This window comes from Pristiophorus japonicus, chromosome X (assembly GCF_044704955.1).
Source record: "Pristiophorus japonicus isolate sPriJap1 chromosome X, sPriJap1.hap1, whole genome shotgun sequence".
NCBI lineage: Eukaryota > Metazoa > Chordata > Chondrichthyes > Pristiophoridae > Pristiophorus > Pristiophorus japonicus.
In genome coordinates, this window is record NC_092010.1 from 19017727 (window position 1) to 19030100 (window position 12374).

The following is a 12374-nucleotide window of genomic DNA, read 5'->3' on the forward strand; positions in this document are numbered from 1 at the left end:
AACACTCCCAGGGCAGGTATAGCACGGGTTAAATACAGAGTAAAGCTCCCTCTACGCTGTCCCATTAAACACTCTCAGGGCAGGTACAGCATAGGTTATAAACATAGTAAAGCTCGCTTTACACTGTCCCATCAAACACTCCCAGGGCAGGTAGAGCACAGGTTAGATACAGAGTAAAGCTCCCTCTGCACTGTCCCATCAAACACTCCCAGGGCAGGTACAGCACAGGTTAGAAACAGAGTAAAGCTCGCTCTACACTGTCCCATCAAACACTCCCAGGACAGGTACAGCACAGGTTAGATACAGAGTAAAGCTCCCACTATACTGTCCCATCAAACACTCCCAGGGCAGGTACAGCACAGGTTAGATACAGAGTAAAGCTCCCTCTGCACTGTTCCATCAAACATTCCCAGGGCAGGTACAGCACGGGTTAGATACAGAGTAAAGCTCCCTCTGCACTGTCCCATCAAACACTCCCAGGGCAGGTACAGGCGGTTAGATACAGAGTAAAGCTCCCTCTACACTGTCCCATCAAACACTCCCAGGGCAGGTACAGCACGGGTTAAATACAGAGTAAAGCTCCCTCTACGCTGTCCCATCAAACACTCTCAGGGCAGGTACAGCATGGGTTAGAAACAGAGCAAAGCTCGCTCGACACTGTCCCATCAAACACTCCCAGGGCAGGTAGAGCACAGGTTAGATACAGAGTAAAGCTCCCTCTGCACTGTCCCATCAAACACTCACAGGGCAGGTACAGCACAGGTTAGAAACAGAGTAAAGCTCCTCTACACTGTCCCATCAAACACTCCCAGGGCAGGTACAGCACAGGTTAGATACAGAGAAAAGCTCCCACTATACTGTCCCATCAAACACTCCCAGGGCAGGTACAGCACAGGTTAGATACAGAGTAAAGCTCCCTCTACACTGTCCCATCAAACACTCCCAGGGCAGGTACAGCATGGGTTACATACAGAGTAAAGCTCCCTCTGCACTGTCCCATCAAACACTTCCAGGGCAGGTACAGCATGGGTTAGATACAGAATAAAGCTCCCTCTACACTGTCCCATCAAACACTCCCAGGGCAGGTACAGGCGGTTAGATACAGAGTAAAGCTCCCTCTACACTGTCCCATCAAACACTCCCAGGGCAGGTACAGCACGGGTTAAATACAGAGTAAAGCTCCCTCTACGCTGTCCCATCAAACACTCTCAGGGCAGGTACAGCATGGGTTAGATACAGAGTAAAGCTCCCTCTACACTGTCCCATCAAACACTCCCAGGGCAGGTAGAGCACGGGTTAGATACAGAGTAAAGCTCCCTCTGCACTGTCCCATCAAACACTCCCAGGGCAGGTACAGGCGGTTAGATACAGAGTAAAGCTCCCTCTACACTGTCCCATCAAACACTCCCAGGGCAGGTATAGCACGGGTTAAATACAGAGTAAAGCTCCCTCTACGCTGTCCCATTAAACACTCTCAGGGCAGGTACAGCATAGGTTATAAACATAGTAAAGCTCGCTTTACACTGTCCCATCAAACACTCCCAGGGCAGGTAGAGCACAGGTTAGATACAGAGTAAAGCTCCCTCTACACTGTCCCATCAAACACTCCCAGGGCAGGTACAGCATAGGTTACATACAGAGTAAAGCTCCCTCTGCACTGTCCCATCAAACACTTCCAGGGCAGGTACAGCACGGGTTAGATACAGAATAAAGCTCCCTCTACACTGTCCCATCAAACACTCCCAGGGCAGGTACAGCACGGGTTAGATACAGAGTAAAGCTCCCTCTGCACTGTTCCATCAAACATTCCCAGGGCAGGTACAGCACGGGTTAGATACAGAGTAAAGCTCCCTCTACACTGTCCCATCAAACATTCCCAGGGCAGGTACAGCACGGGTTAGATACAGAGTAAAGCTCCCTCTACACTGTCCCATCAAACATTCCCAGGGCAGGTACAGCATGGGGTTAGATACAGAGTAAAGCTCTCTCTACACTGTCCCATCAAACACTCCCAGGGCAGGTACAGGGGGTTAGATACAGAGTAAAGCTCCCTCTACACTGTCCCATCAAACATTCCCAGGGCAGGTACAGCACGGGTTAGATACAGAGTAAAGCTCCCTCTACACTGTCCCATCAAACATTCCCAGGGCAGGTACAGCATGGGGTTAGATACAGAGTAAAGCTCTCTCTACACTGTCCCATCAAACACTCCCAGGGCAGGTACAGGGGGTTAGATACAGAGTAAAGCTTCCTCTACACAGTCCCATCAAGCATTCCCAGGGCAGGTACAGCATGGGGTTAGATACAGAGTAATGCTCCCTCTACACTGTCCCATCAAGCATTCCCAGGGCAGGTACAGCACGGGTTAGATACAGAGTAAAGCTCCCTCTACACTGTCCCATCAAAAACTCCCTGTGCAGGTACAGCACGGGGTAGATACAGAGTAAAGCTCCCTCTACACTGTCCCATCAAAAACTCCCTGTGCAGGTACAGCACGGGGTTAGATACTGAGTAAATATAGAAACATAGGAAATAGTTGCAGGAGTCGGCCATTTGGCCCTTCGAGCCTGCACCACCATTCAATATGATCATGGCTCATCATGCAACTTTAGTACCCCATTCCTGCTTTCTCTCCATACCCTTTTGATCCCTTTAGATGTAAGGGCCACATCTAACTCCCTTTTGAATATATCTAACGAACTGGCCTCAACATCTTTCTGTGATAGAGAATTCCACAGGTTCACAATTCTCTGAGTGAAGAAGTTTCTCCTCATCTCGGTCCTAAATGGCTTACCCCTTAGCCTTAGACTGTGACCCCTGGTTCTGGACTTCCCCAACATCGGGAACATTCTTCCTGCATCTAACCTGTCCAATCCCGTCAGAATTTTATATGTTTCTATGAGATCCCCTCTCATTCTTCTAAACTCCAGTGAATATAAGCCTAATCGATCCACTCTTTCTTCATATGTCAGTCCTGCCATCCCGGGAATCAGTCTGGTGAACCTTCGCTGCACTCCCTCAATAGCAAGAACGTCCTTCCTCAGATTAGGAGACCAAAACTGAACACAATATTCCAGGTGAGGCCTCACCAAGGCCCTGTACAACTGCAGTAAAACCTCCCTGCTCCTATACTCAAATCCCCGAGCTATGAAGGCCAACATACCATTTGCCTTCTTCAGCGGCAGCTGTTCCTACATGCCAACTTTCAAGGACTGATGAACCATGACACCCAGGTCTCGTTGCACCTCCCCTTTTCCTAATCTGCCACATTTCAGATAATATTCTGCCTTTGTGTTTTTGCCACCAAAGTGGATAACCTCACATTTATCCACATTATACTGCATTTGCAATGCATTTGCCCACTTGCCTAACCTGTCCAAGTCACCCTGCAGCCTTTTAGCGTCCTCCTCACAGCTCACACCGCCACCCAGCTTAGTGTCATCTGCAAACTTGGAGATATTACACTCAATTCCCTCATCCAAATCATTAATGTATATTGTAAAGAGCTGGGGTCCCAGCACTGAGCCCTGCGGCACCCCACTAGTCACTACCTGCCATTCTGAAAAGGACCCGTTCATCCCGACTCTCTGCTTTCTGTCTGCCAACCAGTTCTCTTTCCACGTCAGTACATTACCCCCAATACCATGTGCTTTAATTTTGCACACCAATCTTTTGTGTGGGACCTTGTTAAAAGCCTTTTGAAAGTCCAAATACATCACATCCACTGGTTCTCCCTTGTCCACTCTGCTAGTTACATCTTCAAAAAATTCCAGAAGATTTGTCAAACAGGATTTCCCTTTCATAAATCCATGCTGACTTGGACTGATCCCATCACTGCTTTCCAAATGTGGTGCTATTTCATCTTTAATAATTGATTCCAACATTTTCCCCACTACTGATGTCAGGCTAACCGGTCTATAATGCCCCGTTTTCTCTCTCCCTCCTTTTTTAAAAAGTGGTGTTACATTAGCTACCCTCCAGTCCATAGGAACTGATCCAGAGTCGATAGACTGTTGGAAAATGATCACCAATGCATCCACTATTTATAGGGCTACTTCCTTAAGTACTCTGGGATGCAGACTATCAGGCCCCAGGGATTTATTGGCCTTCAATCCCATCAATTTCCCAAACACAATTTCCCGCCTAATAAGGATTTCCTTCAGTTCCTCCTTCTCACTGGCCCATCGGTCCCCTAGTATTTCCAGAAGGTTATTTGTGTCTTCCTTCGTGAAGACAGAACCAAAGTATTTGTTTAACTGGTCCGCCATTTCTTTGTTCCCCATTATAAATTAATCTGAATCTGACTGCAAGGGACCTACGTTTGTTTTCACTAATCTTTTTCTCTTTACATATCTATAGAAGCTTTTGCGGTCAGTTTTTATGTTCCCAGCAAGCTTCCTCTCATACTCTATTTTCCCCCTCCTAATTAAACCCTTTGTCCTCCTCTGCTGTATTACAAAATTCTCCCAGTCCTCAGGTTTGCTGCTTTTTCTGGCCAATTTATATGCCTCTTCCTTGGATTTAACACAATCTTAATTTCCCTTGTTAGCCACGGTTGAGCCACCTTCCCCGTTTTATTTTTACTCCAGACAGGGATGTACAATTGTTGAAGTTCATCCATGTGATCTTTAAATGTTTGCCATTGCCTATCCACCGTCAACCCTTTAAGTATCACTCGCCGGTCTATTCTAGCCAATTCACGTTTCATACCATCGAAGTTACCTTTCCTTAAGTTCAGGACTTAATTAACTGTGTCACTCTCCATCTTAATACAGAATTCTACTATATTATGGTCACTCTTCCCCAAGGGGCCTCGCACAACAAGATTGTTAATCAGTCCTTTCACATTACACATCACCCAGTCTAGGATGGCCAGCCCTCTAGTTGGTTCCTTGACATATTGGTCTAAAAAACCACCCCTAATACAGTCCAGGAAATCCTCCTCCACCGCATTGCTACCAGTTTGGTTAGCCGAATCAATATGTAGATTAAAGTCTCCCATGATAACTGCTGTACCTTTATTGCACGCATCCCTAATTTCTTGTTTGATGCTGTCCCCAACCTCACTACTACTGTTTGGTGGTCTGTACACAACTCCCACGAGCGTTTTCTGCCCTTTGGTATTCCGTAGCTCCACCCATACCGATTCCACATCATCCAAGCTAATGTCCTTCCTTACTATTGCATTAATTTCCTCTTTAACCAGCAACGCCACCCCACCTCCTTTTCCTTTCTGTCTATCCTTCCTGAATGTTGAATACCCCTGGGATGTTGAGTTCCCAGCCTTGGTCACCCTGGAGCCATGTCTCCATGATGCCAATTACATCATTTCCATCTTTCTTCATATGTCAGTCCTGCCATCCTGGGAATCAGTCTGGTGAACCTTTGCTGCACTCCCTCAATAGCAAGAATGTCCTTCCTCAGATTAGGAGACCAAAACTGTACACAATATTCAAGGTGTGGCCTCACCAAGGCCCTGTACAACTGCAGTAAGACCTCCCTGCTCCTTTACTCAAATCCTCTGGCTATAAAGGCCAACATGCCATTTGCCGCCTTCACCGCCTGCTGTACCTGCATGCCAACTTTCAATGACTGATGTACCATGACACCCAGGTCTCGTTGCACCTCCCCTTTTCCTAATCTGTCACCATTCAGATAATATTCTGCCTTCCTGTTTTTGGCACCAAAGTGAATAACCTCACATTTATCCACATTATACTGCATCTGCTATGCATTTGCCCACTCACCTAACCTGTCCAAGTCACCCTGCAACCTCTTTGCATCCTCCTCACAGCTCACATTGCCACCCAGCTTAGTGTCATCTGCAAACTTGGAGATATTACATTCAATTCCTTCATCTAAATCATTAATGTATATTGTAAATAGCTGGGGTCCCAGCACTGAACCTTGCGGTACCCCACAAGTCATTGCCTGCCATTCTGAAAAGGACCCGTTTATTTCTACTCTTTGCTTCCTGTCTGCCAAGCAGTTCTCTATCCACGTCAATACATATTATCACCAATACCATGTGCTTTAATTTTGCACACTAATCCCTTGCCAAAAGCCTTTTGAAAGTCCAAATACACCACATCCACTGGTTCTCCCTTGTCCACTCTACCAATTACATCCTCAAAACACACGGATTAGATACAGAGTAAAGTTCCCTCTACATTGTTCCTGTTATGTTTGCAACACCTTGTAACCAGCATTCTACCGCCACCAGAGGTCACATCTGTTTGAGTCCCAAAGGATCCCTTGGGAGCACTGCATATAAGCAGGCCTCCCATGCTGTGCCGGTATTGTGGAGTCAGAATAAAGAGACTAAGGTCACACTTACTCAAGTCTACAGTATTCAGTCACATTGCCTTATTTGAGACATAACAATTGGCGACGAGTAATAGATAACGAACCATCACGTGAAAATGCAGAGAACTGTTGATAACCTGGAGAAATTCTCAGAAGGTGATGATTGGGAGGCCTTCGTGGAGCGACTCGACCAATACTTTGTGCCCAACGAACTGGAAGGGAATGAGAACGCTGCCAAACGAAGGGCGATCCTCCTCACCGTCTGCAGGGCAACAACCTATGGCCTCCTGAAGACTCTCCTTGCTCCGGTGAAACCAACAACCAAATCGTATGAAGAACTGTGTACGCTGGTCCGGGAGCACCTAAATCCGAAGGAGAGCGTTCTGATGGCAAGGTATCAATTTTACACATGTCAACGGTCTGAAGGCCAGGAAGTGGTGAGCTACGTCACCGAACTAAGGCACCTTGCAGGACATTGCGAATTTGATGGATTCCTGGAGCAAATGCTAAGAGACTTTTTTGTGCTTGGCATTGTCCATGAAGTTATCCTTCGCAAACTATTGACTGTTGAAACACTGAACCTGAGCAAAGCCATAACGATAGCCCAGGCATTTATGTCCTCCAGCGATAACACCAAATAAGTTTCACAACATAAAGATGCATCGGTAAGTACTGTACACAAAGTAACGTAGTTTTCAGGCAGCAATGCATATGGCAGAACGTACACCTCTGCAGCTGCATGACCTCAGATGACTCAGAGTCCACCATCAAGCGTGAATGCGAGGCGATTAACACATTGTTGGCACTGCGGAGGTGATCATCGAGCCCATCAATACCACTTCAAACACTATGCGTGCAAAGGCTGTGGAACAATGGGACACCTGCAGTGAATGTGCAGACGAGCTGCAAACCCTGCAAACCACCACGTTGCAGAGGAAGACCGATCCATAATGGATCAGGCTGAACTAGAGACTCGAACCGAGGAGGCAGAAGTGTACGGGGTACACACCTTCACCACGAAATGTCCACCGAACATGTTAAAAGTTGAACTGAACGGAATTACAGTATCCATGGAACTGGACACGGGTGCGAGTCAGCCTATCATGAGCAAAAAAGCCTTTGAGAGGCTGTGGTGCAACAAGACACAAAGGCCCAAGCTGAGCCCTATTCACACCAAGCCGAGAACTTACACTAAAGAGCTGATCCCTGTAATTGGCAGCGCAGCAGTAAAGGTCTCCTATGATGGAGCGGTGCACGAACTACCACTATGGATCGTACCAGGAGATGGCCCCACACTGTTCAGCAGAAGCTGGCTGGGAAAAATCTGCCGGAACTGGGACGCCATCCGAGCGCTTTCATCCGTCGACGATGTCTCACATGCCCAGGTTCTGAGCAAGTTCCCGCTGTTGTTTGAGCCAGGCATCGGAAATTTCTCTGGAGAGAAGGTGCGGATCCACTTGGTTCCCGGTACATGACCCATCCACCACAAGGCACGGGCGGTGCCATATATGATGCGAGAGAAAGTGGAGATCGAGCTCGACAGGCTGCAACAAGAGGGCATTATCGCGCCGGTGGAGTTCAACGAGTGGGCCAGTCTGATTGTTCCGGTTCTCAAGGGCGATGGCAATTTGTGGGGACTATAAAGTAATGATTAACCGTTTTTCGCTGCAAGACCAGTACCCGCTACCCAAGGCAGACGACCTATTTGCGATGCTGGCAGGAGAGAAGACGTTCACCAAGTTGGACCTGACCTCTGCCTACATGACGCAGGAGGTGGCAGAATCTTCGAAAGGCCTCACCTGCATCAACACGCACAAAGGTCTGTTCATCTACAATAGATGCCCACTTGGAATTCGATCAGCCGCGGCTATTTTTCCAAGGAACATGGAGAGTCTGCTAAAGTCGGTTCCGTGCAGCGTGGTTTTCCAGAATGACATATTGATCACAGGTCGGGACACCATCGAACATTTGCAGAACCTGGAAGAGGTTCTAATCGGCTAGATCGTGTGGGACTCAGATTGAAACGCTCAAAGTGTGTTTTCGTGGCGCCAGAGGTTGAGTTCTTAGGGAGAAGAATCGTGGCAGATGGCACCAGACCCACCGACGCCAAGATGGAGGCCATCAAGAACGCGCCGAGACCACAGAACGTAACGGAGCTGCGGTCGTTCCTGGGACTCCTCAATTATTTTGGTAATTTCCTACCCGGGTTAAGCACCTTGCTAGAACCTCTACACGTGTTGCTACGCAACGGAGATGACTGGGTATGGGGGAAATCACAAGACTGCTTTTGAGAAAGCCCAAAATCTGTTATGTTCCAACAAACTGCTTGTTCTGTATGACCATGTAAACGTTTAGTGCTAGCTTGCGATGCGTCTTCGTACGGGGTCGGGTGTGTGTTACAACAAGCAAACGAATCGGCAACATTGCAACCGGTCGCTTATGCATCCAGGAGTTTGTCCAAGGCCGAAAGGGCCGACAGCATGATAGACAAAGAAGCTCTGGCATGTGTTTATGGGGTGAAAAAAATGCACCAGTATCTGTTTGGGCTTAAGTTCGAGTTAGAAACTGACCATAAGCTGCTCATATCGCTATTCTCAGAGAGCAAAGGTATTAATACCAATGCCTCTGCTCGCATCCAAAGATGGACGCTCACGTTGTCTGCATATAACTATGTAATTCGCCACAGGCCAGACACAGAGAACTGCGCTGATGCTCTCAGTCGACTACCATTGCCCACCACCGGGGTGGAAATGGCACAGCCTGCAGACTTGCTCTTGGTGATGGAAGCATTTGAAAACGAAAAATCACCTGTTACGGCCCACCAGATCAGGACCTGGACCAGCCAGGATCCTTTACTATCCCTGGTAAAAATACTGTGTCCTCCATGGGAGCTGGTCCAGCGTCCCAGTGGAAATGCATGAAGAGATCAAGCCGTTCCAGCGGCACAAAGACGAAATGTCCATACAGGCGGACTGTCTTTTGTAGGGTAATTGCATGGTTTTGCCGAAGAAAGGCAGGGAAACGTTTATACACGATCTACACAGTACCCACCCAGGCATAGTAATGATGAAAGCCCATGGGTGGTGGCCCAGCATCGACTCAGATTTAGAGTCTTGTGTGTGCCAATGCAACACTTGCTCTCAACTGAGCAATGTACCCAGGGAGGCACCACTAAGTTTGTGGTCATGGTCCTCCAAACTGTGGTCTAGGATCCACGTGGACTTTGCTGGCCCGTTTCTTGGTTGTTGTGGATGCTTATTCATAATGGATTGAATGTGTAATAATGTCTGTAAGCACCATCGAAAGCCTACTAGCCATGTTTGCCACGCATGGCCTACCTGATGTCCTTGTCAGCGACAATGGGCCGTGCTTCACCAGCGCTGAATTCAAGGAATTCATGACCCGCAACGGGATCAAGCACGTCACATCTGCCCCATTCAAGCCTGCATCTAACGGCCAGGCAGAACGGGCAGTCCAAACCATCAAGCAAAGCTTGAAACGCGTGTCGGAAGGCTCCCTGCAGACCCCCCTGTCCTGAGTTCTGCTCAGCTACCGCACAAGACCCCACTCGCTCACCAGGGTTCCCCCTGCCGAACTGCTCATGAAAAGGGCACTCAAAACAAGGCCCTCTCTAGTCCACCCTGATCGCCATGATCATGTCACGGGCAGATGGCATCAACAAAGCATGCACCATAATCGCGCAAATTTGTCATTGAGGTCAATGACCCTGTATATGTACTCAACTATGGACATGGTCCCAAATGGCTTGCTGGCACTGTCGTAGCCAAAGAAGGGAGCAGGGTGTTTGAGGTCAAACATACAAATGGTCTAACTTGCAGAAAGCATTTGGACCAAACCAAACTGCGATTCACAGACAGCCACGAGCAACCTGAAGAAGACACCACCAACTTCAACCCTCCGACACACACACAAGTGGCAACCGACATCACGGTTGACCATGAAGCTGAACTCATCATCCCCAGCAGCCCAGCAAGGCCGGCTGCACAACAGCCCAGCGAAGGCCCAACCAACTCACCTGCACCTGTGTTTGTAGTGAGACGATCGACTAGGGAGCGGAAAGCCCCAGATCATCTCACCCTGTAAATAAGTGTATTTTGACTTTGGTGGGAGGGGCGGGGGGGGGGGGGGGGGAGTGATATTATGTATGCAACACCTTGTAACCAGCATTTTACCACCACCAGAGGGCGCATCTGTTCGAGCAGGCCTCCCATGCTGTACCAGCACTCTGGAGTTAGAATAAAGAGACAAAGGTCTCACTTACTCAAGTCTACAGTACTCAGTCACATTGCTTTATTTGAGACATAACAGTCCCATCAAACACACCCAGGGCATGTATAGCACGGGTTAGATATAGAGTAAAGCTCCCTCTACACTGTCCAATCACACACTCCCAGGGCAGGTACAGCATGGGGTTAGATACAGAGTAAAGCTCCCTCTACACTGTCCCATCAAACACTCCCAGGGCAGGTACAGCATGGGGTTAGATACAGAGTAAAGCTCCCTCTACACTGTCCCATCAAACACTCCCAGGGCAGGTACAGCATGGGGTTAGATACTGAGTAAATATAGAAACATAGAAAATAGGTGCAGGAGTAGGCCATTCGGCCCTTTGAGCCTGCACCACCATTCAATATGATCATGGCTGATCATGCAACTTCAGTACCCCATTCCTGCTTTCTCTCCATACCCCTTGATCCCTTTAGCTGTAAGGGTCACATATAACTCCCTTTCGAATATATCTAACGAACTGGCCTCAACAACGTTCTGTGGTAGAGAATTCCACAGGTTCACAATTCTTTGAGTGAAGAAGTTTCTCGTCATCTCGGTCCTAAATGGCTTACCCCTTATCCTTAGACTGTGACCCCTGGTTCTGGACTTCCCCAGCATCGGGAACATTCTTCCTGCATCTAACCTGTCCAATCCCATCAGAATTTTATATGTTTCTATGAGATCCCCTCTCATTCTTCTAAATTCCAGTGAATATAAGCCTAGTCGATCCAGTCTTTCTTCTTATGTCAGTCCTGCCATTCCGGGAATCAGTCTGTGAACCTTCGCTGCACTCCCTCAATAGCAAGAATGTCCTTCCTCAGATTAGGAGACCAAAACTGAACACAATATTCAAGTTGTGGCCTCACCAAGTCCCTGTACAACTGCAGTAAGAACTCCCTGCTCCTATACTCAAATCCCCTCGCTATGAAGGCCAACATGTCAGCTGCCGCCTTCACTGCCTGCTGTACCTGCATGCCAACTTTCAATGACTGATGTACCATGACACCCAGGTCTCGTTGCATCTCCCCTTTTCCTAATCTGTCACCATTCAGATAATATTCTGCCTTCCTGTTTTTGCCACCAAAGTGGATAATCTCACATTTATCCACATTATATTGCATCTGCCATGCATTTGCCCATTCACCTAACCTGTCCAAGTCACCCTGCAGCCTCCTCACAGCTCACACTGCCACCCAGCTTAGTGTCATCTGCAAACTTGGAGATATTACATTCAATTCCTTCGTCTAAATCATTAATGTATATTGTAAAGAGCTGGGGTCCCAGCACTGAACCTTGCGGTACCCCACTAGTCACTGCCTGCCATTCTGAAAAGGACCCGTTTATCCCGACTCTTTGCTTCCTGTCTGCCAAGCAGTTCTCTATCCACGTCAATACATTACCCCCAATACCATGTGCTTTAACTTTGCAAACTAATCTCTTGTGTGGGACCTTGTCAAAGGCCTTTTGAAAGTCCAAATACACGACATCCACTGGTTCTCTCTTGTCCACTCTACTATTTACATCCTCAAAAAATTCCAGAAGATTTGTCAAGCATGATTTTCCTTTCATAAATCCATGCTGACTTGGACCGATTCTGTCACTGCTTTCCAAATGCGCTGCTATTTCATCTTTAATAATTGATTCCAACATTTTCCCCACTACTGATGTCAGGCTAACCGGTCTATAATTCCCTGTTTTCTCTCTCCCTCCTTTTTTAAAAAGTGGGGTTACATTAGCTACCCTCCAATCCATAGGAACTGATCCAGAGTCTATAGAAT